This window comes from Bubalus bubalis, chromosome 1 (genome assembly GCF_019923935.1).
Source record: "Bubalus bubalis isolate 160015118507 breed Murrah chromosome 1, NDDB_SH_1, whole genome shotgun sequence".
NCBI lineage: Eukaryota > Metazoa > Chordata > Mammalia > Artiodactyla > Bovidae > Bubalus > Bubalus bubalis.
In genome coordinates, this window is record NC_059157.1 from 26,466,105 (window position 1) to 26,472,719 (window position 6,615).

The window sequence follows — 6,615 nt, forward strand, 5'->3', positions numbered from 1 at the left end:
AAGGTGTTCTCCAATTTATCCGTATACTATTTCCTACCCCTCACATGCAACTAATAGGCTATCTGGGGAGACCATGCAGACATTCTACTTCTTATGAACCGCCCCTCCCTGCCCCCACACCCCCTGGATTTGGCCTCTGTTGGTGACTCATGCCTAAACCAAAGTTTAAGATGATGGCTGCAGAAATCTGTTTTCTACATTCACCACCTATTCCACATTTACCAAAAAACATTCAGCATTCCATAAGCAAGAGCCCTTTTCCCTCCCAACTGAGTTTTTTAAATGTATATACATATGTATTTTTTATTCAACAAACATTTATTAAGCCCCTACTTTATACAGGTAAGCATTTGTTACACATATGTTAGATGCTTCATATATAAAGCACAATTTACTCTCATAATAGATGCTTTATAGCCAATGATGAATAAAATGTGAACATTGTTCTTATGATAAGTCCAAAGTCCTTCATATAGATTACTAGGCTTCATAATTGCTAAATTAAACAGCTTTTTTGTTGTTGTTGTTTTCCTTTTGGTCTTTACCACATTCACATTCTTAAACAATCTGATGTACAGCAGTTATCAGGAACTGGGCCAGGTACTGGTAATGTTCAAGACAGAGTTTGGACTCATTAACTCTATGTTTTCAATGGCCTAAAATTCATCACAGTCCTTAATTATTTTAGTATTTAAATTATCTCAAATTAGGATCATGAGAACATCATGAAGTGTCCTTGTGATGCCCTCATTTTAAAAAAGCACTTTCTTACTTTCTGGCATAACAAGATTTCCAGGTTCATCTTGTATCCACTCTACTCTAGCCCTGAAATCAACCATTTCTTTAAGGAGCCCTGGTTTCTTTTGGTGGGAAATTGTATTACATACAAAGATCTCTTGGCATTAATGTGCTGGGAGCGTGACTTTTGATTTTTAAATTGGCTTTAGAAGAATGCCATTCACTCCAAATTTTATTTAAGAACTATGGCCAAAATGATGTCTACCTACTTTTAAATGTTAAAAATATTTATTTAATATATTTATTTGGCTACATCAGGTTTTAGTTGTGACAGGTAGGATCTTCATTCTTTGTTGTGGTGTGCAGACTCTTAGTTGCAGCATGTAGGATCTAGTTCCTTGGCCGGAGATCTGGGTAGTAATGTGATGCTGCTATAAGAAAGCTCTGAACACGTAGGTATTTGGGAGAAGAGTGGTAACCCAGTAACTGTATTGAACAAAGGATAAAAAAGTACAGAGAATTTGTAGGGGATTTTTTTTTTTTAATTTAAAGAATAGGGTGATGGAGATGCTTTTATCTATCTCTCTCTATTTTGAAAATTTGTTTGGCTGTACCAGGTCTTAGTTCTGGCACACAGGATCCAGTTTCCTGTCTAGGGATCTGGCTCGGCCCCCCTGCATTGGGAATGTAGAATCTTAGCCATTGGACCAGCAGGGAAATCCCTATCTATGTTTACAGAAGTCCATATCTATGTTTACAAAAGACAAATGACTAATTTTCTGCCTTACACTGAAATTGATACATTAATTCAGGTGACTGTATCAGAATGAGGACATCATCTAGATAATTAAATCTCTGAGTCTGCTCTTAAGGATAAAAATTTCATTTCTTTCTCTCTAGAATCTTTTATTATTAGTACTTGTAGTGAAAATGTAATAAGATTAATGTTTGTTCTATTCTAAGAACATAGACTATGTTACTGAGTACAGATAAGATGTTGAGTGTATTATTTATTGATATTTTAGAAATACTCATGGGGTTGGCTATAAAATCCTATAATTCCACTTCATTGAAATTATTTGCTTGTCTTTGTGCCATTTGTCCAGAAAATTCTGAAATTCAGTACATTTGATGTGTTATGAAAAAAGAATGAAGAAAACCTCAAGGTCCAACACTAATGGGAACATAACAGTCAGAATTAGAATGTAGAAAATGTAGGACCGTAAGAAGCAAATCAGGATTGAGTGTATGCCTGAGGAATGTGTCATGAGATCAGTTATAGGGACGCCATGCCACACCCTAGCTGTCATGATACGTGTGATATTGAATGGAGTATGTAATAGAATCTCCCGTTTCTAAAGAGTGGTTACACAACATGGCTGAGAGCAGCTGAGTGTGTGAGTGTGTGTGCGCATGTGTGCCCATGTAGGGGAGCTGTGACAGAGGGAAGGAATTTGCCAAATTTCTCTGTTTGTTTGTGAGGATGCAGTGGACTGCCAGGTTTTCCTTTTTCTAGTTTCTACCATAATAGGGATGATATTTGGAAATCTATCACTATGCTTTTCTTTTTCATTTAGAGGAGCTAATTTGCTTCAGCATGCATTAAAATTATTACAGAAGCAATGTTTTACTTTTGATATTTGAAACAGTATTTCTGAGTCTACGGTAAGCCCCGAAACCAGGGACCGGAGAGTTAAAAATGAGTTTTTAAAATTTAACTTCCATAAACAGATCTGTAATTCGACTAAATCACAAAGTTTACTGTAGGCTGTGGGACAGAGAGAATCAGAATCGGATGTCAGAAAAATTCCTGTTGTAGAAAAACTGGAGCGCCTCTACCTCCTGGCCTGGGACTCACAGCAGGTGAAGGGGAGGGAGGTGGGATAGATAGGAGGTGAAGCACAAGCATCATGGTGAAATCTCACAGAAGAGTCATCAGCTAAGCTGAGGGGAAAAGGCAGAGGGACTTTTGCTTACCGTTCTGAACTTTGGTAGGGAGACCGAAGTGCAGGGCAACCCCGTAATAACATAGGCTGTCATCATGGAGTAAAAGCAGCATGGTTGGTCAGAGGGAGCTGGAGTCAGCACTGGGTCCCTGCTTGGTCACTGTGGCTCAGATGGTAGAGAATCTGTCTGCAGTGCAGGAGACCTGGGTTCGATCCTTGGGTTGGAAGGATCCCCTGGAGAAGGAAATGGCAACCTACTCCAGTATGCTTGTCTGGAGAATCCCATGGACAGAGAAGCCTGGCAGGCTACAGTCCATGGGGTCGTAAAGAAATGGACACTATAGAGCGACTAACACTTTCACTTCAAGTCTTCCCTGGTGGCTCAGATGGTAAAGACTCTGCCCGCAATTTAGGAGACCCACGTTTGATCTCTGGGTCAGGAAGTTCCCCTGGAGTAGGAAATGGCAACCCACTCCAGTATCCTTGCCTGGAGAATTCCGTGGATAGAGGAGCCTGGTGGACTACAGTCCATGGGGTTGCAAAGAATCAGACATGACTGAGCAAATGACACACACTTGGCCATAAGGGGAAAGTAGATGATCACCAGCTCCGTTGATAGCCAGGGCCTTGCTTCCAGGGGTCACTAATGAAAGCAGGGGTGACCCTACTGCAAAGGCCATAGAGTAAACAGTTCTTTAGGAGACAAATGGTGACCATGGATGAGAACGAAGGGATGGGGGGAAGAATCAGCATTGATCAAGAAAAGAGAATAAATTACAATCTTTCCAGGCATGTCTTGGAAGAAGTTGTGTTAAGGGACCAGGGAACATGGCAGGCTGGTAGTTTTACAGCAGACATCAGCAAAGATATAAAGGACCCATGCAGACCCAAAGCTGCTTCCTTAAATTGCAGATTCTCCTCTCCATAAGCCACCATTGTGGATAATTTCAAGACTGAATATTTACCCCCCAAAGACAGAGTCAGTTGCTGAGAGCTGCTATTTGAAGTGTAAGATTGAGTCACCATTAAATGGCAAGTTGAAAGCATTTCTGTGCAATTCCCCCATGGTACCCCAATATGATAGAGGTTTGAGAGAAAGATTCAATTAGTCATAGATAATGAAAATATTACATTTTCTTTGCTTGAGTAGAAATGTATGACTTAAGATTCCATTACACACTCTTTGGCAGAGGGAGGGCAGAGATCATTCCAGAATCCTGGCAGGCAGTTTATCTTACTGGGCACCCCCACTCCACTCCCTCTTATGGCAGTTCCCACTAATTTTGGAAGCCTGAAAATTGGATGGCTATGCCTGTTGCCCACGCTGTGTTATGAGGCTCCATGGAGAGTCCCATGTATATATTTTGAGTTTTCCTGGGTAAGATGTCCATAGTATTCAGTTATGTGTGAAATAGATTTGGTCCCAAACCATCTGAACTCAGGAGAATCAACTGTAATTGGTTCTGGGAGATAAAATATGTTTCCCCAGGAGCTGATGATTTTGAAGGCAGTTTTTCTTCTGGGCCAGATAGACATGAATCATCAGATAGGTGTACAATGCAGTGTCTTTGTTTCTGACCGCAGGATCCAGACGTATGGCTCTGACTAGTGGTTCCAGGTTTCTGGTCAGTCTCACTGGGTTAATAGTAATTGCTAACATTTGGCTGGAGCTTTAAACTTTTCCCGGTACCTTCATGTGCGTTTGTCACATTAGAGGGGGCCTCTAGTACTGCATGATTTGTTTCTCCCCTTTCTGACCCGCGCAGCCTCCCATGGGGTTTTGTCTCTTTGTAAGAATTTCTTCACGAAGTCGATTCAGTTACTCAAAGCTGTTATAGAATAAGACAAAAATGAATGAGTAGAGAGACCCTTGGCCTTTCCTGCTCTAGAATATCCCGGTTCTCTGTTTGTGGTCATAGAAGATAAACTTTAGTTTGTATTGGGAAGTGTTTTTTCCTCTAGTTTGACCTGAGGTTGCTTTTCAACAACAAGCAGCTAAGATGGCTTGGTTCAGCTAACTTTTTTCAAATTGCCTGTAAGCATTTCTTTGAAAGCGTTGGTAATCCATAGACATTCTATAAAGGGCCGAATCTTAGGTGCTGGCCTTTTACTTACATAGGTGGCTAAAAATGATCAGAATTGGAAGAATTCACAACAATTAAGTCTACTTTTAGAAGTACATTAGCATGTGGCTTCGTAAATTCACATTTCATTCCTATAAAAACCAGCAAGCGCTGTCATAGAAAATACTGTCAAGATTTACAGCTTCTTCATGAGGCCCAGGGCCAAGCCAGAGGGACACCAGGTACCCTAAGCCTACTTATAGCTGCCGCCTCTGAAACCCTACTCTGTAATTTGGTAAGTGTTTTAAAAAAAATTCTGCTAAATGGCTACCACATGGTGGAAAATTAGCAATCTGGGACTGAAACTTTTGTGTGGCATTAAATCCACATATGGAAAAAATTAAATATCATCCTCAATGCCCTCCATGTGCTCAGTTGTATTAAATGAAATGCTTAAAAAGTGTGACATTATTTAACTTTTATAAGGCTTGTCACATCTAGTAAAATTATTACGGTTCTTTTGAAAAGCTTCATACAGGTGCCTTCTGAGCTCACATCAGTCTGGCTGTCTTATGATATACATATAATTTGTTACTGCGTATAGCGCAAGGCAATCAACAGAACTCCAACCAGGGCAACGTAATGGAGCACAGAATGCGGTAACTGGCAACAGGCGGTGCTGCAGCAGTTTGGTCCCTAATCATCTTCTTTTCTATGGAAAGGATTTTATAAAACATAAAGGGTGAGGTATTTACCATAAATTAAGAAACTCTGACACTTTAAATGACTCCAAGTATTTTATATTTTAGTAGATTTTAAACAGTGCCATGCAACATTTGCAAATGTGCCTAGGTTGCTCAAGAAATGTCATAATCATATTGATCCCGCTGATAAAAAAGGCTTTTCAGGGAAATTTGTCAGCTCAACTCTGTTTACTTTGGTGCAGGAAGGTATTTCCTGAGCGTGAGGGCTAGTTGCTCCATTTACTAGAGGCTGGCTAGTAACGGTGGAGGCTTAGAACCCAGCTGTTCCTGGGAACCTTGAGGTCTGTTTCAACAGGTGTGGTTTATAGCCCATCAGTGTCAGAATTATCTGGAGCAGTGGTGCCCAACCTCTTAGGCCCCAGGGCCTGGTCTCATGGAAGACAATTTTTGCCACAGACCAGGGGTTGGGAAGATGGCTTTAGGATGATTCAAGTGCATTCACTACATTTATTGTGCTCTTTATTTTATTTATTTATTTTTGGCTATGCTGGGTCTTTGCTGCTGCGCGGGCATTCCTCTAGTTTGGGAGAGCAGGGCCTGCTCTCTGGCTGCGGTATGTGGGCTTCTCATTGTGGTGGCTTCTCTTGTTGTCGATCTAGGATGTTTGGGCTTTAGTAGCTGTGGCACGTGGGCCCAGTATTTGCGGATCCCGGGCTCCAGAGCACAGACTCAATAGTTGTGGCACATGGGCTTAGTTGCTCTGCGGCATGTGGGATCTTCCCTGATTAGGGATTGAGCCCATGTCTCCTGCACTGGCAGGTGGATTCTTTCTCACTGAGTCACCAGACAAGTCCGTGTGCACTTTATTTCTATTTTTCTTACACCAGCGCCACCTCAGATCATCAGGCATTAGACCCCAGAGACTGGGGACACCCTGACCTGGAGGATTTGCTGAACACGCATGATCTGGGTTTCATTCTAGATCTACCACATCTGCATGCATATTAAACCCTCCAAGTGATTCTCATTCATTCTAAAGTTTGAGAGACCCTGACAGTCTAAAGCCCTTTGGTTGTAGAAAGAAAACCAAGGCTGTGAAGTTTATCAAATGGCTCAACTATATACAGCTGTGTATGCAGTATGCAATGATGTTTATTATCCAGC

General features: G+C 41.3%; 1 long non-coding RNA gene across 1 annotated transcript; it reads right to left on the minus strand.

Moving 5' to 3' along the window:
- Nucleotides 1-3,697: 3,697 nt before the first annotated feature.
- Nucleotides 3,698-5,029, minus strand: LOC123332632. Its single transcript, XR_006549549.1, has 2 exons — nucleotides 4,800-5,029; nucleotides 3,698-4,513 (listed from the first exon to the last, which is right to left on the minus strand). It is a non-coding gene; the product is annotated as an uncharacterized LOC123332632 (long non-coding RNA).
- Nucleotides 5,030-6,615: the final 1,586 nt, after the last annotated feature.